Here is a 24,626-nt window from a genome sequence, read left to right as displayed (position 1 = left end):
GCGGCTCCCCCCTCCCCCATTCCCCATCCTCCTTCCCTGCCTCTCTCCCTTCCTGCCTGCCTTCTTGGCAGAGGTATGATTTGATTTGATTTTGGTTTTATAAAGATGAGTGGACCAGGAAGAGGGTGACGTGGGCAGATCATGTCGGAGGTTGCTGGGGCAGTCACAATGGAGAAATAGAGGTGTGCAGAGCCCTGTAGGGCACCCCTTGTTCCTGGGGCACAGCCCCTCCCTACACTTCCTTGCCTCTTATGCTCAGTTGCTTTCACTGATTCAGCCTGTTAAATAAAATCACACCGATTTTTCAAGTGCCAATTCCAAAGCCACTTCCTCAAGGAGCCTCTGACACTCTCCACTCTGATTGCCCTGTGGACCTTGCACGTCCCACAGGTGATGTGTGCTGATTGCCTAGTACAGCGCCTGGCACTTGGCAGATACTTACTCATTGTCAGCCTCCCTGGCATGTGTCTTGTCTTTCCAGATTGTAAAACCCCCAAGGACTCAGCCTTCGTCTTACTCATTTTTGTAGTTTCTTATGTCCTTACACCCAGAATGTTTGGCTTATATGGCCAAGGTCTGTTGAACACAGCGAAGCTTACCTGCTTGAGAGGGAAATGAGGGAGGCCAGGGAGCAGGCAGGCGGCATTTCAGAGTCAGCTTTCAGCTTGGACTCAAGAGCAGCCTGTTCAGGACTGAATCCCTTTCACTCAGACCATTTTGAAAGGAAATGCGTATTAGAGTCCTCACACAGCCTTGCACTTGGAAGTCAGGTCTCTACTTGTTGTCAGCTCCCTGCCTGATGCGGACAGCAGCCTCGGGGAAGACAGTGCTGGCAGGACCAGTGCTGTGAGAGGAGTGACTCTCAGGCCCTATGTGTTGGGTCTTGACTGGTGGTGGAGCCTTCTGAATGTGCCCAGTTACCCTGCAGGTCCAGCCCCTACTACTCATTTGATTCACGTGAAGAGACAGCCAGCTTGTGGACTGCTGAGCAGGTCTGGGGATCAGCCCTCACCAGCCACCAGCCACGTGCTGTGAGTGGGGAGGAGGTGGCCGTTCCTGCCCGTTGACGACACAGGGTGGGTACAGTGTGAGGCATCCGCCCGGCGGGGAAGATTGCAGACTGACATCATCATCTCCCAGACTGCAAATACTTGGTATCCAAGTAATGTGCCTAAGAAGTTGGTTTCAGGGACTGGCGTTGTGACACAGCACGTCCAGCTGCCGCCTGCATGGCTGGCATGTCATATCAGCACTGGTTTGAGTCCCCGCTGCTCGACTTGCCATCAAGCTTCCTGCTAATGCGCCTAGGAAAGCATTGGAAGGTGCTCCAAGTGCTTGGGCCCCTGCCAGCTATTTGGGAGAACTAGATGGAGTTCCAAGCTCCTGGCTTCAGCCTGGTCCAGCCTTGGCCAGTGTGGCCATTTGGGGAGTGAACCAGCAGATGGAAGATCTCTCCTTTTCTTCCCCTCTTTCTGTAACTCTGCCTTTCAAATAAATAAAATTAAAAAAAAAAAAAGTTGGTTTCAAACACCATTCCCCACTCCTGCCCAACTTTTCTTGTCTTGAACGTCTTTTGTTTCTTCCCACCAAAATGCCTTGTTTGCCCTTGTTTTAGTTTTTGTATTCAAACATCTGTGGCTGAGAGTGCTCCTTCTGTTGTAGAGAGGTGGAGAACTTTCAGGGTATCAGCTGGAAGCTGTATTATTCTGGCTTTTTCCCTTTCAAACTTCTCAGCAAAATGAATTCTAATTCATTGATCTTTGCCAATGCATTAGGAAAAATTGCGTTTTGTAATCTAAAATATGCTTTGCAATGTACTCACAGTTTGCTCCATAATAGTGCAGTGTGGGGTGGACAGGCTGGGAAGATGAGTGTGGCAGTAGTGACAAGGGAGTGGCCAGGAATTGATGATTTCATCTGAGAAAGGTTGTAGAGTTCATTGAACCAGTGAAGTTTTCTATAAGAGGATTATTTTTTAAAAAATATTTGCTTATTTGAAAGGCAGAATGACAAAGAGAGATCGAGAGAGATTGAAAGAGAGAGAGAGAGAGAGAGAATCATCTACCTGCTGGTTCACTCTCCAAATGGCTGCAGTGGGCCAGGGCTGGGCCATGTCAAACCAGGAGCCAGGAATTCCCTTGTGGGTGGCAGGGACCCAAGCACTCAGTTTATCTTCCTCTGCTTTCCCAGGCACACTAATAGGGAGCTGGATTGGAAGTGAAGCACTTGGGCCACCTACTGCTGCTTTCCAACTGGGAACTTCAGCAGGGAGCTGAATCAGAAATGGGGCAGCTGGGACTCAGACCGGCATTCGTACGGGATACCGGCATCTCAAGGGCCAGCTTACCCTATTGCAGCACGACGCAGGTCCCACATGGACCTCTTTATAGTACTGCATTTCCTCAGATTTAAGAAAACATTATATCTTTATTTATTCGAGTATCCTTGTATGTTTCTTAATAGTGCTTTCTTTTGCTTTATATATTTTCTGAACAATTGCTAAGTATTTTATTATGTTACTGTTCTATCATTAATAATATATTTTCTCCTCATATTTTCTAGTGGGTTGTGGTATATATGCAGAGGTTAATTTTGGCTGCTACCTTGTTTCTAATAGATTGTCAATATATGCTCCTAAGTTTCTAGGTCAATAATAAAAACTTCCGCGAACAGTGGTATCTTTGCCTCTTTTTTTCATAAAAATCAAGTTCAAGAGTAGGTATCCTTGTCTTCTTCTTTATTTATTTATTTGACAGGTAGAGTTATAAACAGTGAGAGAGAGACAGAGAGAAAGGTCTTCCTTCTGTTGGTTCACTCCCCAAATGGCCGCCACGGCCGGCGCTGTGCCGATCCGAAACCAGGAGCCAGGAGCTTCTTCCTGGTCTCCCATTCGGGTGCAGGGCCCAAGCACTTGAGCCATCCTCCACTGCCCTCCCGGTCCACAGCAGAGAGCTGGACTGGAAGAGGAGCAGCCAGGATTAGAATCCGGTACCCATATGGGATGCAGGCACCGCAGGTGGAAGATTAACCATGGCGCCGGGCCGTCTTCTTCTTCTAAACTTTATAGTGTCTCATATACAGTCATTTTAAATGTTAAATATGATTGTATTGGTTTTCTATTGCTGCATGACCAACTAGTACAAACTCAGCCACTTAAAAACAACATGCTTTTACTTTCTCACAGCTTCTGTGGGTCCAAGAACAGCTTAGCTGAGTTCTGTGCTCAGGATCTGACAGGGCTGAAATCAAGGTAGAGGCTGGGCTGTGTTCTCATGTTTCTCTGGTTGGAGGTTTATCCAGAAATGGGTATGCTCCCAAGCTCCCTGAGGTTGTGGGCAGAATGCATTTCCTTGTGATTCAGGATGACTGACAGCTTGCTTCTTCAAAGCCAGGAAAGTACACACACACATATGCGCACACACATGCACACTCCTGCGTATGCGCACACATGCACACACGCATGTTGAGTCTCTGATTTCAAGTCTCTGACTTTGGGGAAAGCTCAGGCCCTCTTTTAAAGGGTTCATATGGTTGGTCTGACTCACCAGGATAATTTCCTCGTTGAACTCCAAGCTAATTACATCTGCAAAATCCGCTTAACATTACCTGTATTCTGTTGATTTGAAGCAAGTCACGGGTGCTGCCTGAGCTCCAGACAATGCATGATTCACTGAGGCCACCTTGGTGTGCGTCCCCCATAGTAGTATTTCAGAACATATTTCTATAAAAGAGACCGGAGGAATGAATGCTTTCCTCTTAACAGAAAAGAAATATGTAAGGTTTTATATAGTAAACACTGCATTCACAAGCAACTATAGAATTTTTGTTGGCACTACATATATGTGTATATATATATATTTGTAATTTATGTTTATGAGACTAAGACAACAGTTATCTGTAAAGTGCTACCTTGGGACTCATATGGAGCAGAAGCAATTAATTCAGAAAAGAGGAACTTGTCTCTGAGCCTTCAAAACATGTTGACCAATACTTCTTCCAGCAGCAAAAATAATTTGGACGCAGACGCCCTTGCTGTCCACAGTGATTCTTTCCAGTTGTTGTTGTTTTTCCATACAGGCAAAATTCCCCCAGATCACTGTCACTACATCAACACATAGATCTGGGGAGAGGGTTTGCACTGGAATCACTTATAGTCTATGGACTAGTTTCAGGAGAAGGATCTAGGAGACCCCACTCTCCATCCCCCATCCTCCAAAAAGATTAGCACCATCTCCCAAACAGCAATAATGTTATCATCAAGCTAATGTCCACCTCTATAAGCAAATGAATTTCACTTCTTGGTGTTTAAGTGAACGATTTCTTGGTAATTATAGCCTACATTAGTTGTTTAGTTGTTCATTGTCCCTTTGATTACAAAATCAAGTCAACCAAAAAACATTAAGCAGAAATGAAGTGCATGCAGCGTAAGACCAGCAATCATGTACTGGACCAGAGAGGCTCAAATATGATGTCTGTAGTAGCTTCTTTTTTTCTTTTTGAAATGGTATAATGCTGTATTCACTTTTGTAGAATCTCATTGTACGGACTTCGTGCAAGTCTTTGTGGAAATCTAAACTGTGTTCCATCTTCCTTTTCAAGGTGAATACACATAATTTTTTGACACTGAACATATTTAAAGCAGATATTGTGTCATGAGAAAAAATAAATTGGCTATAGTTTAAGGTAGAACACATGATGAAGACCCATGATTTATTTTCTAGCTAAACAGTCATTGGTCCTTTGGTAGCTATCTGGAGGGTACCACTCCAGGTACAAGCATATGGGGACAGGGCTGGGGATCCCTGAGGAAAAGTCAACCCCAAGGAGCTTTAAGGTTGCAGATGGGCTAGTAACATTCTTTGTGATTTATTAGTTTCCCTAGTTAGCATTTAAAGATGGATTTAAAAGTGGTGTATTTCAGTGGTGAGATTAAAAACCCCAAAATTGCCAAACATGAAAGATATTTTATTGGAAGCTGTGGTTGCAGTGCATCTTAAGGTCAATATTTTTGTTGAAGAAGACATTCAGTCCTGTTCCTACTCTAGCTGTAGCTATCTTGGGCTTTGGACTCAAAGTATATGAAATGTAATGCTGATTTCTACATGAAGACAGCTGTAAACCCTAGGACTCTACGAAGAGGCAATAGGATTGGTGATACAGTTATGCTTGAATCAGTTATGCTTTTCAATCACATGATCATCTGATCCTAACTGAGATTCTATTGGATATGCAGTACTTGAATTCGATGTTAAAAAAAAATGAATGGGGCAGGTGTTTGGTGCAGTGGTTAAGATGCTACTTGGGATGCCTGCGTCTCACATTGGAGGGCCTGGCTCTGAATCCCATCCAGCTTCCTGCTAATGCTAATGCGAAGGCAGTGATGATGGCTCAAGTACTTGGGTCCTATACACTCATGTGAGAAACCCGAATGGAGGTTCTGGCACCTGGCTTTGTCTTGACCCAGTCTGGGATGTTGCAGATATTTGCAGATTGAACCAGCAGATGGAATATTGATTCTCTTTCTCTCTCTCCTCACCCTCATTCCCTCTCTCTTTCTCCCCCTCCCTGTTTCTCTATCTCTCTGGCTTTAAAAAAGGGTACATAAAAGCAAAAAAAAAAAAAAACCACCCAAAATATGAATCCAACAGAGAATTCAAACACGATCCCTTCTTTCTGAAAGTTTCCAATATAGTTGGAAAAATAAAGGTGATACAAGTAGAAAGCAGTCTACAAGGGTCAGAATGAATGCCGAACACAATGCGTGCCTTGTGAGTTAAAAGCAAGGAGAAATGTTAGCCTTAGTGATCATAGAAAAGGTTGGACCTGAACTGCTCCTGAGAGGAAATAAGATACAGCGGAGGAATTTACTTGTTCCTATAAAGATATTCAGTGCTACTGGAGAGAGGTGTCTTTTCATATTATTCAAATTGTAATTACAAAATGAAAATCTTGAAAGCCCAAATATTTATTCATAATCTTGGCCAAATTCCACTTTGGAAGGGTAAGGATAAGTTAAAAACCCCAGCCAATTCAATTATTTAATTTCACTGTATTAAAGCTCAAGGTTGCCAAATGATCTCATTACCAAATTATATCCTAAGGTCATCCTGGGAAAATAAGCTCTTCTGTGCCAGACAAATGCTTCCCAAGGGCTATTCTTGGCCAATGGTATTTTTGAAGTTGCAAAATGGCTGTTTTTCGTTGGAAAATTCCATCTTCCACCCCTGGTCCTCTTGGAGAATTCTGTAGCTTACCTAACCCAGCACAACAAAGCTTTAGACCAATCAGGAACATGTAAAACCCATTCACTAACATGTGAATGACAACCAGCAGCAGTCCAAAACCAATTTTGCAATAGTTCTTGTGAAGAGGTAACTTGTTTTTATAAAAATCACGTGAGAAAGCAGAGGATTCTAGTGTTAAACATACTCGGATGGAAATGCTCCCAATATACTCTTATGATCAGATATTCACAGATGATAAAAGCACTGTAATAAGAGACATCATGCTGGAGAACACTACAAATCAAGACATGTAAGGATAGAAGAGGCTAGCTTTCGCTGTTCATGTTTTCAGGCCTGCTTTTTCAACGGTGGGACTTTATAGAAGCAAAAGTCTCAGGTTCCCTCCTCAAAGAGAAAGTATGCTACTCCATCAAGGCAAGGAGTACCCCCACACAAAGTAGCTTGATTGTGCTAGGGACAAGTGAGAAACTCCAGGGTAGGATATCATAAGAGTCTCTAGGGGTAGATTTAGGTCAGAGGAAATCTATACCTTGGAGGGAGATGGAGACATTAACGTACTTAAAAATTGGCTCCTTCAAAGACCCTGGGGTGTAAAGTATCATGTAATTGATCCGAGTGGCCAACACGTCAATCAACAAATCTAAATCGAGGTGACTAGTCTGTAAAAGGCACCTAAGCCTTCAAGCTCCTTCTAAGTTTCCCAAAGGAAAAGGAGCAGCATTGTGCATTGATTGTCTAACTCACGGGTATTACAACACAAATGGATTTCAGAAGTGCCAACAACGACCTTGTGATCTGACCAGGCCATGTCTGCCCACTGTGGTCTGGTGCAGTTCTGACTTCCTGGCTTCCAACTCTGTCTCCTCCACTCAGCAGAGACTAAGAGAGGGATTTGGATTTAAGGTCATGTGATTGCGTCAGAAGACTCTGGCTCTCCTCTCAGCTCTACCACTGCCTTGCATTTTGATGTTGGGGAAGGCACTTGGTTTCTCTTACACAAATGCCATCATCTCTGAAATCTCTTGCCTGTATTAAGCCAGTCCCTTGATACACAGCATGATTCTATTACCCGTGGTTACAGTGGACACTTAAGAGTTGTATGTGGACCTTTAGGCTGACTCTTGGAGCACTGTGGTGCAACAGAAAATGTTAGAGGTTTTTAAGAGAGACCCACAGACAGGCACTTAACTGCCCTGCAGCTTAGTTTTCTTATCTTTAAAACTACTCTAGTAATTCTTACTTTACATGGTTGCTGCGAAGAGGAGAGATAATGAACTATGGTGGACACTCATTAGTGCTGGTGCTTTTTCAGTTTTCTGTGGATGACTTGATGCCAAGGTATAGTATTATTCCTATGGGAAAGTAAATAGGCTTCATAGCAATCTAGCACGTCTAGGGCATCGCTGTGGCAGACATAGCGTGCAGCTATCTTTTGTAACGTGGCCTGCCACGTATGAGATTGTAGGAAAACCTACTAATGGACCCAGGCATCTGTTTCTTTGCGAAGGTGTTGGATGTTGCCTTGTGGTGCTGCTCATTTTCTGACATTTGATGCCCAGGGCTGCTGCAGGTGGCCAGGCCAGCTCTCACCCGCTCCAAGATAGGGCCACAGACAGAGTGAGTGAAGGGTCTCCTCTGTCACACTTTTCCAGCTCCTGCTTCTCACACCATCTCTAGGACACTGCAGCAGCCCTGCTCTGTGTTGTTGCAATTCTACCACGTTCAAGATGCTCTTGGATGCCTCCTCTTTCTTTCAGGAAAACCCAGAGGCATCGTTGCCTCTCTTGGCTGTTTCCCTTCATCTCCTGTGCACAGCCCCCACCCCCATCCTCACAAGTGCAAGGTTATACGCCATTTACATTTTCTAGGACAATGCTTGCTTCCAGAATCAACTTCAAGTCACTTCTTTTATCCTGTTTCTGAACACCTGTCTTTGGCTGTTCTTGGACAGGGGGGCCTGGTTGGCACTCACAAATGAGCATTCTTTGTAGTGTTTCCTGCTTCAGTGGGTTTACCCTTCACTAGCAAATCCCCGCAAAAGGTGTGGTCCCTGTTCTCCGAGTTTGCAGCACGTTCACCAGTGGAGAGATGAGCAAATGCAATCCTGTGTGACAAGGACAAGCAGAGTGTTGCCAGCAGCAGGTGCGTCTGGAAGGAGTGGAATCCCTTCTGGGCTGGGCTCTGCCCAACGAACTTGAGGTGTGGGAGAGCAGGGGATGGGCTTTGGCGAGTGGAAGTGCAGAGGCCCGGGGGGGGGGGGGGCGCAGAAAGTGCTGACCAAGTGGTTTGTTCAGCTTCTTCTCGAGAGAACTTCTAAGCGAAATCCTTATCTTCCAAGCAGCCCATAAGCCCCCCTGATCTGTGGACCTTCTTTTTGGTGTAACCTAGAGAAGAAGAGCGAGCATCAGGTAGTGGAGGGATGCACTTGGCTGGACCGCGTGTCTGTGTTTAGTCTGACGTCATCCACCTCCAAGGCTAATGCCGTGGGTCAGTGTGACAGCCGCGATGGGGCAGGGAGGTCCCTGGGAAGGAGCAGGTTCTGGTGACTGTGAGTACTGCTGCTTCTGCTCCACATGGGTGTATGTGACAGGTGGCGAGGTCGTACTTAACCTCTGTAGTTTACTAATCTTACCTGAGAATTTACTCACAAGTAAATCCCATTTGTATGAATGACTCTAAACACAGATTTGTAGATTTCCTAGCTCTTTATTTCTGAAATATTTCTGTGATGAATAATTTTAAAAAAATAGTTTTATAGAAATCTAGTCAAATGCGTGAGAATTGTCCAAAATTTTCATGGAAAATGCTTATTATGAAAATAACTACAGGTGGATTTCACAATACTTCTTTTTTTAAAATTTTATTTATTTGAAAGGTGGAGTTACAGAGAGGGAGAGGCAGAGAGAGAAAGAGAAGTCTTGCATCTGCTGGTTCACTCCCGAAATGGCTGCAGTGGGCAGGGCTGGGCCATAGCAAAGCCAGGAGTCAGGAGCTTCTTTGGGTCTCCCACGTGGATGCTGGGACGCAAACACTTGAGCCATCTTCGGTTGCTTTCCCAGACACATTATCAGGGAGCTGGATTGGAAGTGGAGCAGCCGGGGCTTGAATCGGCACCCATGCGGGATGCAGGAGCTACAGGCAGGCAGCTTAACCCACTATGCAGCAACACTGGCCCCTCAAAATGTTTTTGCACTAAAATAAATTTATCTTTAAAAATTATTTATTTGCAAGCATAGAGACACACAGAGAGACAGAGGGCTCCCATCTACTGGTTAACTCCCCAAATACCTGCAACAGGTAGGGTTGAGCTGAGGCCAGAGCCAAGAGCTGGTAACTCATCCAGGTCTCCTGTGTGGGTGCTGGGAACCCGATTACTTGAGCCATCAACTGCTGCCTCCCAGGGTCTACATCAGCAGGAAGCTGGAAGGAGAAGCAAGCGCCAGGAATTGAACCCATCACTCCCACAGGGGTCCAGGACGCCTTAACTGCTAAGCTAAACACTGTCTACCATAAGCTTACCTTTCATTCCCACTTGTCATGGACTTTTTAAAGTACCACCGTGTTAGCAAATAAACCAGAAGACTGCGTCTCGACGTTTGGCTGCTCAGTTTCCAAATGGCCCTTTCTCCTTCAAGGCACCACCCTGCCCTGGTCTCCTGGGGCTTCTGGAGCGAACTGCTGGCTTCCGACAGCAGAGGTGAAGTTGTCTCCCAGTGCTGAGGCACCGGCTCCTCGCAAGTGCGGGGGGAAGGACCCCTTCTTGCGGCTTCCAAGTTGTGCCGGTAGCGGTGCATCCGGTTTGTGGACAAATCGCTCTTCCCTCCTCATTATAATGCGCTCACCTTGAGCGTCCGAGTCTCTGTCTCTCTCCTTGTCTCCTTGTCTGTCAGCAAGCGAGGACTCTGAGCAAGGCGACATCAACAGGAACAAACGTATTAGCTCAAATCTTGTCAGGGACTCCAGGGAAAAGCTGGACCTAAAGACAGTTACCTTCAGGAGCGGAAGAGCCCGTGCATAGTGGATACAATTATGGCTTTGCAAAAACTGCTGAAGAGAGAGGAGGGAGGGAGGCGCTTGGGGGGCAGCAGGGGAGCGAGGGAAGGGTGACTCTTCATGGATCTTGTGGAATGCATAAAATCTGTTCTCTTTATATTAATACTTTTTTTTAGAAAAAGAACATTCCTGAGTACGAAGCCACCCTTTCTTTGGCAATATTTTACACAAATATTTTACACAGGATAAACTGCTTTTGTAAATAAAGTACTTACATCAGGAAATTTGGGTATCTTGCTCTTGAGATCTGAAAGGAAAATTCAAATTATTTTAAAAATTATAGCTTGAGGGAAAATATTAAAGGGGAGCAGTTTCTTACATCACTGCTCCTTTACATTTTTGACTTTTGGAACAGTCTCTTTTGGGCTTATTTGTAAATTTTAAAAAAATACTCTCACTGAGTATGAATTAATTTTACTTTCTTAGTTCACAAAATTGATCTGTTAATCCTGAATTGGCTAACAAATTTATATTGCACAAATTTAAATTCCAAATAATAGGAGCAGGTCCCTAAGGTTTTCAGTCTTAAGTGGGATAAGAGATCCCTCTACTGGCAGTCCTTAGGAACTACAACTTTTTAGTCTCCACTGTAACACAGGGGTTCAAAAGTGACCTTCACCTCTTTAACCACCTTTGAAAACTGTCAGAGGGAGGGGCCTCCGGCACAAACACTGAAAGGCCCAGAATAGGAAACCTGTGAAGTATGCGTCAGCCCACAGCTCTCTGAGTTAAGTTGAAAAATGCTTTGAATTGAAAATGTCTTTTCTCTATGGAACAAGGCGTTCAATGGGAAAATAATGGAAGTCCCAAGTGTGAGCCACACATGTAATCTTAAATTTCCTAATGACCATATTAAAACAAAACTAAAAATAAAAGAGTAAAATTAATTTTAATAATATGTAACTTTAATGACATATTTTTATGTAACCTAGTGTATCTCTGAATTACTATTTCATCATGCAACCAACATGAAAAATGAATGTGACATTTGTGTTCTGTTGTTGCAGGAAGCCTCTGAAAGCTGGTGTGCACTGTCACCTGCAGGGCATCCAGCTGTGTGTCAGGGGCTCAGCAGCCTCACGGGGCTGGTGGAGGTTGTGTTGCAGGGGACAGGACTCATGCCAAGAGCCAGAACAAGGCACAAGGGATGTGGCATTAGCTGGTTCATAGCTTAGCATCCTTAGCTCAGGGCCACACTTTACCATTTGTCTGAAATCCATCTAGAAAAAGACCAGCAAACATTGGCTTGCAAGAACCTAGAGGTTGCTGTTGTCTTGAGCCGTTGTTGAGCACAAGGGCTACAGTGTTCTGCAGGGTGGCTTACATATTTGGGGCCTCTGGGCCATGGCTCCATCTGTGGGAAGCGTAGCTGTGGAATCCGAGCAACAGCCTGGCTTTGGGTGCCAAGCTCTGGTTTGCTGGGCGGAAGCTGGCAGCTGTAGGTCTTTGCTTACACTGGCCCTGGCACAGCTGCCACCTGACAGTGCTGCTAACACACAGGGCTTCCTTTCCTATCCTTCCCCCCCAGGGGGGAGGGGGATCTGAGGTTGGGGGTAGGTTAGGTAAAACTTACATGCATACATAAAATGAAAATCATAGTTAACTTGTATAATTCCATTAAAATAAGTAGATAATTGCACAAAATTTATTATTGATCATGAAGATCTTTGCTGTCCAGGGCCTTTTTTGGGTCACATGAGAAGGAGCCAGGGTTTGTAGGGAAAGGTGTGACTTTCCCAGTCCGTCTGCCCTGGAAGGGCACCTGCCCTAGGGAGGAATAGAGAGGTGCAGTCCCAGAGCGGTGAGTGCAGCTGTTCAGTCTGGCCTTATTTATATTAGAAACAGTGGCAAAGTAGGGGCCGGCACTGTGCCTCACTTGGTTAATCCTCCACCTGCGGCGTTGGCATCCTATATGGGCCCCGGGTTCTAGTCCCAGTTGCTCTTCTTCCAGTCCAGCTCTCTGCTGTGGCCCAGGAGGGCTGTGGAGGATGGCCCAAGTACTTGGGCCCTGTACTCGCATGGGAGACCAGGAAGAAGCTCCTGGCTCCTGGCTTTGGATTGGCACAGCACCGGCCATGGCGGCCATTAGGGGAGTGAACCAATGGAAGGAAACCTTTCTGTCTCTCTCACTGTCTATAACTCTACCTGTCAAAAAATATATAGTAGAAACAGTGGCAACAATGTCGGAATTTGGTTACCATCATGATGCTGCTCGATAGGACATTCCCCCATGGCAGATATTAAACAGGCTTTCACACAGGGTTGCAGCAAACGATTTTCCTCTTCACTTCTCAGGCTTTGGTCTTGTCAGTGGTGCCTGTGTCTTATCCACGAGAGTGAGCATCAGCTCCTTCTGTCCCCTTCTGCACTCCCCAGAAGCCGCCTCATTCGCTGCTTTGGAACTGGTAGAGTGATTTGCTTTCAATTCTCCAAATAACCTACATGAATTTCTGCCTGTGGGTTTTTCAGAGCCAGTCAAGATCTCCTGACTGCTTGTTCTAGAGGGGAGGCTGTGAGCTTCGCCTCCATCAGCCCACGAATGCCGCCTGCTTCCTCTCCCTTCCTTCCTCCTCCTGCCTCCCTCCTGAGAGGCTCTCAGACGGGTGCTGCTCTCCGCCTGCCCCAGGCCTCCCTTTGTCTTCCACCTGACAGCTTGAGTTGCTGTCATCCATTGCGTGGTCTCAGCACTGGAGACCTCTTAGGCTACGGTCTGTACCTGTTGACTCTGTGTGTTGTGTGTTTGGGACACCCCTGACAATCAGGGTGTGAGGAGGGCAGATGTTGCACACAGGCTGCTGCTCTGGGAGGCCTGGGGAGTGCCAACCGCACCACCAGCTGTGCTGCAGGTAGTCCTGAGGCCAGGGCTCTCCTGTCAGGCTCTGCCATCTCCCCACCCCCATCACGAGGTTGTAACCCTAAGACTTGGCTTCTGTGTTGAGGTCTCCTTTGTCTGCCCCTCATTATGGATCAGCTTATCCCCAAGTGTGCCTGGCATTGAGACACCAAAACGTATATCAAGATCAGTTCACTTAAAATCCATCTTATCATTGAACCATCCCACGTAGGACTGTGTTTTCTCCCGAAATGAGGTACAGAACTTGGATGCTTTTAAGTTGGGACTTGAAAATTGGAGAAGACACTGCCATATGGGGACAGGCTGCTTTGCTGAAGGGCATTCCAAGTAGGAATCCTTTGAAACAGGGCAGAGCGGGCTGGGAGCCAAGAAAAGCCACCTGCTTGCTTTAGCTATAGATGAACTGTTCTTGTAGTCAAGATTGGACCACAGTGTTGCTGGGGATTCGATTCGATGCACTCTTGCCTTCCAGAGAGCTTGCACGTATCTTTGAATGTCTGCAGGTAAAAAATCTGCTAGATCCTATTGAAAGCCCATTATAGGACAGGATCTTGCTTGACCCTGAGACAAACACAATCAAAAAGACCGGATCAGGGCCAGCATGGTGCCTTAGTGGGGTTAAGCTGCTGTTTGCAATGTGGGCATTTCATATCAGAGCACTGGTTTGAGTTCCAACTGCTCTGCTTCCAATACAGCTTCCTGCAAAAGTGCCCAGGAAGGCAGCAGAAGACGGCCCACATGCTCAAGCCCCTGCCACCCATGTGGGAAACCAGGATGGAGTTCTAGGTCCTGGTTCTGGCCTGGCTGAGACCTTGATGTTGAAGCCATTTGGTGTGTGAATCTCACTTGTTTGTTGTCTTTCTCTGTTGTTCTATCTTTACAATAAATCAGTAGAAACAAAAAGACAGATGTTGTAGTTCAGGAAGTAGCACGATCACAAACAGTTATAAGTACAATAATTGCTAGGATGGGAAAGTCCTGCTTAGACTAGGAGGAGTGGTCAGGAAATGCTTTCTGGAGAGAGAACTGGAGGAGACTCATCTGGTGGAGAAGATTGTAAGGATCATGGTACCAGCAGACAAAAGCCGAATTCCAAGTAAAATAATGTATGGAGATAGAACAAGTAGGCAAAGACATGTTTAAAGTTGCTCCGTCAATTACACACGTATTCTTATGAATTTTAAAAAACCAGGTGTGCAAAAATGTAACAGTTTTGATAACTGAATTTAGTTCTAGTAAAAAAAGAAGTGTAAGTATGTTCAGCTAGATAGAGTAATTTGAAGGGCATTATTGATTTAAAATTTAGTTCTACAAAGACCTCAGCCTCATTCAGTGCTATCACTCCAGGCGTATTCCTCTCCCCAGGATGATGTTAGGAGGCCACGTTTGTACCCCAACTGCAGACTGACCCGGCCAGGAGCGGACCTGGGCACCTCCTGCCGCCCTTCTCACATTCTTGGATTTGCTGCTTCCCTCCACGGGTGCCACAACCCACCACCCGAACGAGAAGCCTGAGTGTCCCTGAGCCTCCTCTAGCACCCCCAGCTCAGGCCCTGTCTGTTCCTGGGTTCTGAAACTTAATGTGGGGGCTTCATATGTGCTTTTACTACTCCTCCTGCCCCCACCTCAACGTGTCCAGGGATGGGTGAGACTCCCAAATTATATCTTACCCTCTGATTTCTTTCTTTCTTTCTTTTTTTTTTTTTTTTAAAGATTTATCTATTTATTTGAAAGTCAGAGTTACACAGAGAGTGAAGCAGAGGCAGAGAGAGAGGTCTTCTATCAGTTGGTTCACTCCCCAATTGGCCGCAATGGCTGGAGCTGCTCTGATCTGAAGCCGGGAGCCAGGAGCTTCCTCTGGGTCTCCCATGTGGGTGCAGGGGTCCAAGGACTTGGACCATCTTCTATTGCTTTCCTAGGCCATAGCAGAGAGATGGATCGGAAGTGGAGCAGCCAGGACTTGAACCAGTGCCCATGTGGGATGCCGGCGCTGCAGGCTGTGGCTTTACCCACTATACCACAGCACCAGCCCCTAGTTTCCTTTCTAATCCTTCTTTGTTCTTTCCAAGTTGGGAGTCATTAATTGTATTGGAGTCGGGGTGGGGCTCTGAGAGACATGGGTCTTTTCTGCTCTACCTCCTTACAATATTTTCTGCCTTTTCCCTTTCTTTTCTCTTTAAAAATGATTTATGGCTGGCGCTGCAGCTCAATAGGCTAATCCTCCACCTGCGGCGCTGGCACACCAGGTTCTAGTCCTGGTCGGGGCGCCGGATTCTGTCCTGGTTGCCCCTCTTCCAGGCCAGCTCTCTGCTGTGGCCCGGGAGTGCAGTGGAGGATGGCCCAAGTGCTTGGGCCCTGTACCCTCATGGGAGACCAGGAGAAGCACCTGGCTCCTGCCTTTGGATCAGCGTGGTGCGCTGGCCACAGTGCACCGGCTGCAGCGGCCGTTGGAAGGTGAACCAACAGTAAAGGAAGACCTTTCTCTCTGTCTCTCTCTCTCTCTCACTGTCCACTCTGCCTGTCAAAAAAAAAAAAGATTTATTTATTTGAAATAGCTAGAGAGAGACAGATGGACAGAGACCTTCCATCCACTTATTCACTCCCCAAATGGTTACAACGGCCGGAGCTGGGCTGATCCAAAGCCAGGAGCCAGGAGCTTCTCCGATGTTGGTGCAGGGTCTGCAGCTTTCCCAGGCACATGAGCAGGGAGCTGGATTGGAAGTGGAGCAGCTGAGATTTGAACGGGTGCCCGTATGGGATACTGGTACTGCAGATGGTGGCTTTACCCGCCGTGCCACAACAGCTTCATTTGCCGGCTCTAGCAATGCCTAGGCTAGGGGAGGGCTGAGCGTGCTGGAGACGTGCAGAAGGAGGGCGGCAGCCACATCTGATCACACATCCCCAACGCGTATGCCCACCGTGTTCCCAGGAGAATGGGGTTCTAAGACGGTGCGGAGTGTCTGGGTAGTGGACCAGACGATGTGGGTCTCAGGGAGAGCCATGGGAACAGTCATGGCACCTGCATGGAGGGGAGCTGAGGCCAAGAGGTGCTACGGTGGTAGAAGCACAGGAGTTCAGAGTATGCAGAGCCTGACCTTACATCTATGAACGATTTGTACCATGTTGCCAAGACATTTGTTTTTCATTCCTTTTTTCACTTATTCAGTTAAAAAGTGTTACAGTTAAAAGCACAGATCGCTTATTTGATTTCTTGGGTATGAAAACTTTGTTTCAACCTTGGGTACATGCCTAGATGCTTGAAAATGCAATAAATTAAAAGCATGTGGTAGGTTACAGAAGGGTTACAATGAACACCTACGCCTGGCTGAGTGGGTCAAGTTGAGTGTCTCTTTAAAAAGGGCTGTCAGAATGAGACAGCGATTATGTCACCAGTTGGCAATAAAAACACGGGAGCCATCATTGACAGGAAGTTAAGGGAAGAGTCTCCAGGGAACCACATCGTTCAGTGTCTGGTTCCCTGGGGTGTAAATATGTCTCTGGGAATGAGTACGCGTATACTTTATTACTTATTACCACATACAGACCTCTTCCCTAAGGTAGGGCACTTGTCATAATGATGGATTTGAGTACTCAGCTTTTATTCCTCAAAGGTGCGGTTCAGTAACCTCCATTCCTGGGGTGATCAAGCACCTGAAATGTGAGCCTTTTCTAAACTGCCAAATACATACATGGATCTCCGTCCCTACCCTTCCTTAACATGTGAGTTCATTCCGTCGAGCCCAGCTTCGCTGGAGACAGGGGTGGGGCCTCTGTAATAGAGATGCATTCATTCCTGGAAACTGGAAACTGGCGAATCTCCTGCAGGGACCTGTCTGAGCGATTCCCATTTGGAACGGACCCTGCTGGGCACTGTGCCCAGACCCTGGGCAGAGGACCTGCCCCGTCACATTTGTATCCTCAAGCCAAATGTCTTGTCTTATGAAGTTAGTGAGTTCCTCTTAACATTTTATGGGAGCAGCAGAGGGAGTGGTTTGATCGAGGTAAGAGAGAGAGGGGGAAGGCGTGGAGAAGTCCTCGCTGGCTGAGAATCATTGGGAAAAAATTGAGTTGAGATAAAGAAGAATTCTGAGTTATGGAACATTTCTACAGAAACATAATTTAATACTTTAAGATATTACTTATAACTTGAAGTACTTATGGTTATTAGTCAACTAAATGAAAAGCAATAATTTTTCTCAGTCCACGTTGTGTATCAGTGTATCGCAAATATAAAAAATAAACTGTTTTGAACTTTTAAGCAAATACAAATCAGTCATGTGTATGTATGATAATAAATTTTAAATGACTAAAGCTGAAATCAAGGAGGCTCTTTGACTTATTATTAACATTAAAGTAATTATTGCTTAATCATTACAGTTGTAACTGCTATGAGGTCCCTGAAAGGGCATCTAGGAGATGCTCCCCTTTGCAAGGGAAAGATGCAAACTCCATTAATTGTAGGATACATGTTACTGATGATGGACTCAGGCAACAGGAGTTGGTCAGGAGAGGGACGTGTGACCTTGGTCAAGCCGATCATAATGACAGCCTTGAGCTCTCAGGTGATGGGTACCATGATGAGCGACTGAGCAATGGAACCAGGGAAACAGACTGAAGCCACCATTCAGAGAGAGAGTAGAGATGAAAGGAAGTGAAAACACCCTGAGTGTGTGGAATCCCTGGTCCATTCTTGCCACACCCACTTGGTTCAATAGATTTTATACTGTCTGTCCCCTTTCCAGTTTAGGTAAGCTTGTATTTCTGTTGTATGTAACCAACCCTGCTGTTATCTTGATCTCAAGTATGCAGTCTCCAGATTTTTAAGAAAATATATTGCTGCTGTTGCAGCCACCCAGTCTGCAGTCTGTAGTAGTTTTTATGGCAGCCCTAGCAAACTAGTACAGTATGTGTGTGGTTATTACATTCATATCTGGCTGCCAAGTGAAGGTATGGCACCAGAAAACTGAAGCACTTAGAGACATGCGATGACATGTTACAGTCACAGCAAGCTGGAGGTGGCATGATCTTGGTCTCCCATGGTGCTCAAGTGGTCAATTAGAGTACCAGAATTGCCTAGGAGGAAAGTGACAGTTCCACAATTGTATAGGCATTAGAATCCACACAAATAGGGCTTTTCTGAGCCAGCTCCAGGGCTGGAGAGGTTCAATGGTAAGGAGAGCTTGAAGAAGCCACACCTTCAGTTTGCTTTCCGAATGTTCTCCTCCTGTTGTCATCACTTTGGTGAAGTGCATTGGATTTTGAGTATCTGAAATCAGCATTATTTTGGCTAATAAAGTAAAAGAATGCATGAATCCAGTTTTTTTCTCTAATGATGAAATGCAAAGAATAATAAATGTCATGAAAACTATTGGGGCAATAGGTGTGATAAGAAATCCTGTTGATTATATTGTCTTTTTAGTTCTGAAATGAGGAACCTCATTCTGATTCATTTTCTCTTATTTAGTTCAGAGCAAAGATAAATTTTCACAGGCAGAGGTATTCCACTTGTGCCTACTGCGAGGCTGAATGTGTATGTGGTAGATGACAGGAGGATAATATGAGGAGGCTTCAAACATTTCACAAAAGGTGCTGTATTAGTCAGTGTGTTGTTGCTATAACAGAGGAGCTACTAAGGAAGGAGAAAGGTTTATGTTGGCTCATGGTATGGGAGGTTCCCAGTCCATGACTGGGCTTCGCTTCTTGACTGATATCTCAGGTCAGTGGATGGTGGAGTGCCTGCTTGGTAAAGACCATGTGGTGAACTAGGAGGCAGAGAGACCAGGAGATGCTCATTGTCTGTTTCCGTGTGATCTCTACTTACAAAGTCATGATGATTCCATCATAAGTGTTGCACCCCAACAACCTAATTCAATCCAAAACTTCCCAAAGACCTCAGCTTTAGACACCGTAATTGAATTGTTTCCATCTTTAATTAATTAACCTTTAACATTACCCCATTATACATTAACATAAAGCCTAGCATTGTGACGCAACGAATTAAGCTGCCACTTGCAATGCCAGCATCCCATATCAGAGTGCTGGTTTGAATTTCAGCTGCTCCGCTTCTGATCCAGCTTCCTGCTAATGCACCTGTTAAGGCAGCAGAAGATGGCCCAAGTACTTGAGTCCCTGCCACCCACATGGAAGAGCAGGATGGAGGTCCTGGTTCTTGGCTTCTGCCTGGCCCAACCCTGGCTGGTGTGGCCATTTCGGGGAGTGACCCAGTCTATGGACGATCTCTCTGTCTCTTCTTCTCCCTCTGTTGCTCTGCCTTTCAAATAAGTAAATAAGTCTTAAAAAATGCTAGCACACAACTTTGGGGACCTTTATTTTAACACATGGACCTTTGGAGGACACTCAAATTAATTTTCAAACCACAGCAAGTACATATTATGAAAAATCTTTGCATAGATTAAAAAAAATCTTAACACAAAAAATAGATTTATACTCTCCATATTCTACTAATTTTCTGAAATACCCTCATATACCTTCCTGGGACAAATACTAAAATAAAATGTGTTTATAAGTGCTTTCTGTGCAACTGAAAATAGATGAGGAACTCAAGTACTATCTTACCCCCACCAGCAGCAGCCAGCATTAGCTAAGTAAAGAAGAGTCTCTGGGCCTCAGTCTATGCATCTGTAAAATAGGGAGACTAGCTATTACCTACCTTACCCTCAAAGAGGTAGATTGTGGGTTAATAGCATGAACTACTTACAACAAAGGTACTATATACATAAAGTTTTTATTATCATTAGCAGTGATGGTCTGTGTTTTCTGTTCTCTCACTGATTTACCATGAACACTAAAGTTTGCTTCCCCCTTGCATGAGGCTTCCCTGGGCTTTTATAAGTGCTTTCTGATCCTCACGTGAAAGGCACTATGCAAATGATAAATTGCAGAAACTAGAATGCAGAAGGGTCATATTCCAGACCTCCTTCCCCACTGTCTAGCTGAGTAACTGTGGGTCGTTGTTTAATCTCTTTGACTCTCAACTCTAGAACAGAGAAAACATGATCTTGTCTACTTGAATGCCGTGGCTGCTCCAGATCACTCTTTTTTCCCTTTCTACTTACATTTAATCACTGCAATGTATATTTAAAATCAAACTTTATACAAAACAACATATTAATTTAGAAACATTGCACGTTCCTGAATTCACATTTCTGAGACCATTTTATTCAAATTCTTTCGTAGATTCTTATAATGACACCTTCTTTACCATTCCTGAGTTTTGAAGAGTGTTTATGGAGTACTCTTGTGCCTACCTGAATTGTTTGAAATATAGCCTGTTCTCAAGTTTTGAAACTGTAGCTGGAAGTCAAGAATTGTACTCATACGACTCAGACAGTTGACTTAGGTGCTGTAGTTGTGACATCTGCCAAGTAACCACCTGTTTTCTTATTTACTTTTGAGATTTAACTTTTGTTTTTAGTAAAATAACATGTATTATGATCTGTGTATACAATATGCTTATATGCATTTTATGAATTTATAATTTAAGAAGTTAAATAGCGTTAACATGTGCGTGTTGACTGATTGTAATGCTTACAGGGCTGTCCTGACACTGAAGTTCCTTATTTGAAGAAGCAATTCTGTAGCCCCTGAGTCTGGTAAGGCTGTTTTGCTATTTTCTTGCCAAGTAGAACTCTCTCTCTCTCATACCATCTTTTCTTACTTCTCAGTAGGGAACAGCCCTGCCCCCATCCCCTGAGAATCCATGCCCCTTTCTGGGCAACACTATGGGAGTAAAGTCTTTCTCTGTGACTGCTTTTTTTTTAATTTTTAAAATGAGAATCTTCCCCTCAGATTTTGTCCTTTCTCTCCTTGAAGCTGGTGGGAGTGTAACAGACACTAAGAACACACCATTTGGAGATTAAAAGACCTGAGTGGCCTGGGTCTGACCTGGAACCCCCTCTCCAACTCTGTGATTGATGATTTTGTTTGTACTTCCCTGTAGCCTGGCTGCCTGTGACCTGGTCAGGAGACAAGGACCCAGCTAATGATGGAACGTCTGGGAGACCTAGTTAAAATCATGTTGCCCTATTTAAGCCTGACACTCTTCCCTTTGGTGGAGAGGCTGGGTACTGAAGTGCTAGCCTACCATCTCCCTGGTTGCTAGGATCCTAAATAAACTTTTTCTCCCAAATTCTCATCCTCTGCGTCACTGGCTTCTCTAGTGATGAGTACTTGATTTCAGATTCAGTATCGGAAGAAGTGCAGAAGAGTAGAGGGAAAGTTGGGAATCCCAACCTAATTAGTAACTGATATTCCTTCCCAGTTCAGTAGGCTGCTGGGTGTTCTATATTGACTTTCATGTCGAAATGCAATAAGTAAATTGGTTTGAGAATGTCTTCATCCTGAATATAAGTTTTGGGTCTTGGGTCATAGTGTTGGTACTTTCCATCTGATTGATAAAAGTGGTGGTGATCTGGAAGATTGGTCCTCAAATCTCAGAACATTTGAAGAAATATAACAAAGATTACCTTGGTTTGGGGTGGGGTTCAGAGAAACAACTTGTCAACCAGGTTTAGGAAGCATTGGTTTTTGTCTGTTTCATCCCTTTTTTCCTGGCCATGAATTTTTGTCTACATTCAAATTACCTGGAGATATTTTAAAAACGGTGATTTTAAGGCTTCTCAAGAAATTCAGAATCAGTAGACATGGGGGGTGGGCTGCCCTAGAATCTTTATTTTTTAATCCCCCTTGTGATAGTGTTGAAACTGATAGACCCAATCTGAGAACTCTGCTATCCAGTTGTTCTCAATACTGGATACTATTTAGAATTGCCTGGAAGCTTTGAAAAATGCTGAAACCTGGGCCCCATCCCAGATCAATCAAACCAGAATTTCTAGGGGTAGAGCTTGGGAACTGTGCTTGCTGAATGCTCCCAGTGAATCTAACATGCAGCGAGGGCAGGGAGGATCCCAGCCAGACAACTGAATGTTTAGGCTGATGTTGACATCTGATTGTATGCACGGAGAGAATAGTGTTTGCTCACGATTTAAGATGTTTATTTAAACCTTCCATCAATTTCATGAGTTTGGTATAATTATCCCCATTTTATAGATGAAGAAATTGTGGCTCAGAAGGACTATAAATGTAATCTGCAGACGCAGATATTATTAGTGTTGGAACCAGCTTTGGATTCTGGACCAAATTGCCCTTCTATATTTCCCGCTGCCTCCTTTCAATGACAGATGCTATGGAAAAATAAAAGTGTTTGATTCAATTTTAGTATTCACATGAACTGTTTATCACAATGCCTTCATAAAACATTGTTGTTGTTGAAATGTTTCACTAGTACCTCAACATCCACCTTTCCACCAAGGGAAGTGGGTCGGGGTTTTATAGGGAAACACAAATTTAGCTATATGACTACAATTGTGCAAGAAGTTTGCAGGGGTGAGATCTCCCAGATGTTCCTTCACTAGCTGCGTCCTTATCTTGTGACCCTGTGTTCCAGTCCTCATCCTGTGACCAGGTCAGCAGCAGCCAGGCTTCAGAGAAATGCAAACAAAATCATCAAGGGATTCTAGGTCAGACCCACGTCACAGAATGGTGTATTGGTAGGATCTGTTACACTTCACCAGCTTCAAGGAAAGAAAGGACAAAATCTAAGAGGAAGATACTTATGAAACACAAAAAAAGAGTGTTGAAATGTTATGTGCAGGTAATGTAATGAATGATCAACGAACTAGTACAGCGCTGCCAATGGGTAAACACAGTGCTGCCGATTTATGAGAATGCTGGTTACACACAAGATAGTGAAGTGGTGGGATGTCTCCTCCAGACAACCGGTGACTTCTGCTTGCAGAGACTGGAGCTCCTCCCACGATAGCCAGCTTCTTCCTCCTGGTCAGGGACCCCTTGTTGCTTCTTGTTTCTTTTTGTTTAAAGTGTTTGCAATCCCAGTGGACCATTAATTCATGTTAAAAATTGAAAGAGAATATTTAATCCTGAGTCCCATCCACATCCTCCTCTTCCCAGTGTTCTGCACCTGACACACCTCTCTGGAAGGGGAGGACACTGGCCCAGTCATCCTTCCTCTACCTTGCCCGGGATGCCACTGACTGCCAGACTACTTGGGTGAGGCCTCGGCTGGGATGATTCATACTTACTCACAGAGAGCACCCAATAGCCTGGGGCTGATTAGGCAGTGCCATTAACTGCCCCACCCATTGCTCCATTTACTCACCTGTTAAGGAAGGGCTCCTTTCAATTAAATGTAGCAATCTTATATGTTTCCTGCATTCACATAAGGTTTGAATGGGTATGTTTTTCTCAGTAAGCCAACGCAAAAACTTTGACTTTGAAAGTAGACTTGGAGTTTGAAAGAGGAACGAAGATTCTATGCTTTAGATTTTTCAATAATACAATATTCAGGAATGATAACCAGAATGTTACTGGTAAGCATTACTTTTGTGTGATGTAAACAGATGCCCTTCATGTGTGTACGTGCAGTGTAAGTTCTTCCTCCCTCAGCTCCAACAGGAGGGCCGCCACTCACACTCTACCTACCCACTTCCAATATGGAATCCTCATTCGTTTCTGCCTGGAATGTGTACTTTTCAATCTGAGTCTGAAGGCCAGGGCTTTAACCTGCTATGCCACAGCGCCGACCCCTATTATTAGGTCATTTTTCGGTGCATGTCAGTCTGCATTTTCATATTGTTTGTGTCTTTAATTTGAGGCTCAGGAGGACATCTTCCAGAAGAGACTGACATTTGCCTCCCCTAAGCATCATGGCCCCCAGCAGTCTCCATTTTCACCAGCTGATAGGACTCCAGGCCCCTATACGCAGTCCCTGTAGAGGATTAAGTACTTCTGGTTCATGCTGACTCCAGAGTGCAGTCCTCCTTCCGGCTACCAGCCTGGAGCTCCGACCATTCACCAGGCTGCCCTCGAGCGCCCTAGGGAGTCTCTTGGCTTCTGCTTTTGTTTCCCGCTCCCTGTGAGATGGTCGCCAGAGCTACCCGGCTCTCAGCCATCTCCCAGAAGCATCAAATGTGGGATTTTTCTATCTGCGTTGCCAACTCCCTTTGGATTTTGACAGGACTGTGCACTATCTTGTTAGTTCTCCCATGCCCTTTAGCACACACTTTTTATCTTTTTCCAGATCCGTTTTTTCTGGGCGATCTTCAGTGGCAAGACGGTCAGATTCATCCAGATTTCTAGTGGTAGAAACAGAAAGCCTTGGCTCACTCGTTATGCAACCATTATCCCCTTTCTTGGCTGATATTATTTGTGTGTTTTGGGGGCAGTAGGAGGGTGGGAAGTGGATGGAACCACATGTTGACCATTCTCTTTGTCGGGATAAGGAAGTGAAGGAAATGAAACAGGTTTGAGTTTAGAAGCACAAACAAGGTGAATTATTCTTGTCCATTTCTGCCTTCTGGTTTTCGAAGAGGGAACACAAACACTTTACAGAGTGGGTTTTCAAATCTTTTTTCAATCTTTCCCATTTTACCCTC

General features: G+C 45.0%; 1 long non-coding RNA gene across 1 annotated transcript; it reads right to left on the bottom strand.

Moving 5' to 3' along the window:
- Window positions 1-9,086: 9,086 nt before the first annotated feature.
- On the bottom strand, window positions 9,087-9,867 carry LOC138844157 (uncharacterized). The gene is made up of 3 exons (XR_011379697.1): window positions 9,765-9,867; window positions 9,534-9,665; window positions 9,087-9,320 (listed from the first exon to the last, which is right to left on the bottom strand). It is a non-coding gene; the product is annotated as an uncharacterized lncRNA (long non-coding RNA).
- Window positions 9,868-24,626: the final 14,759 nt, after the last annotated feature.

Source organism: Oryctolagus cuniculus, chromosome 10 (genome assembly GCF_964237555.1).
Source record: "Oryctolagus cuniculus chromosome 10, mOryCun1.1, whole genome shotgun sequence".
In the NCBI taxonomy this organism is placed as follows: domain Eukaryota; kingdom Metazoa; phylum Chordata; class Mammalia; order Lagomorpha; family Leporidae; genus Oryctolagus; species Oryctolagus cuniculus.
This window is presented reverse-complemented; position numbering and strand designations above follow the sequence as displayed.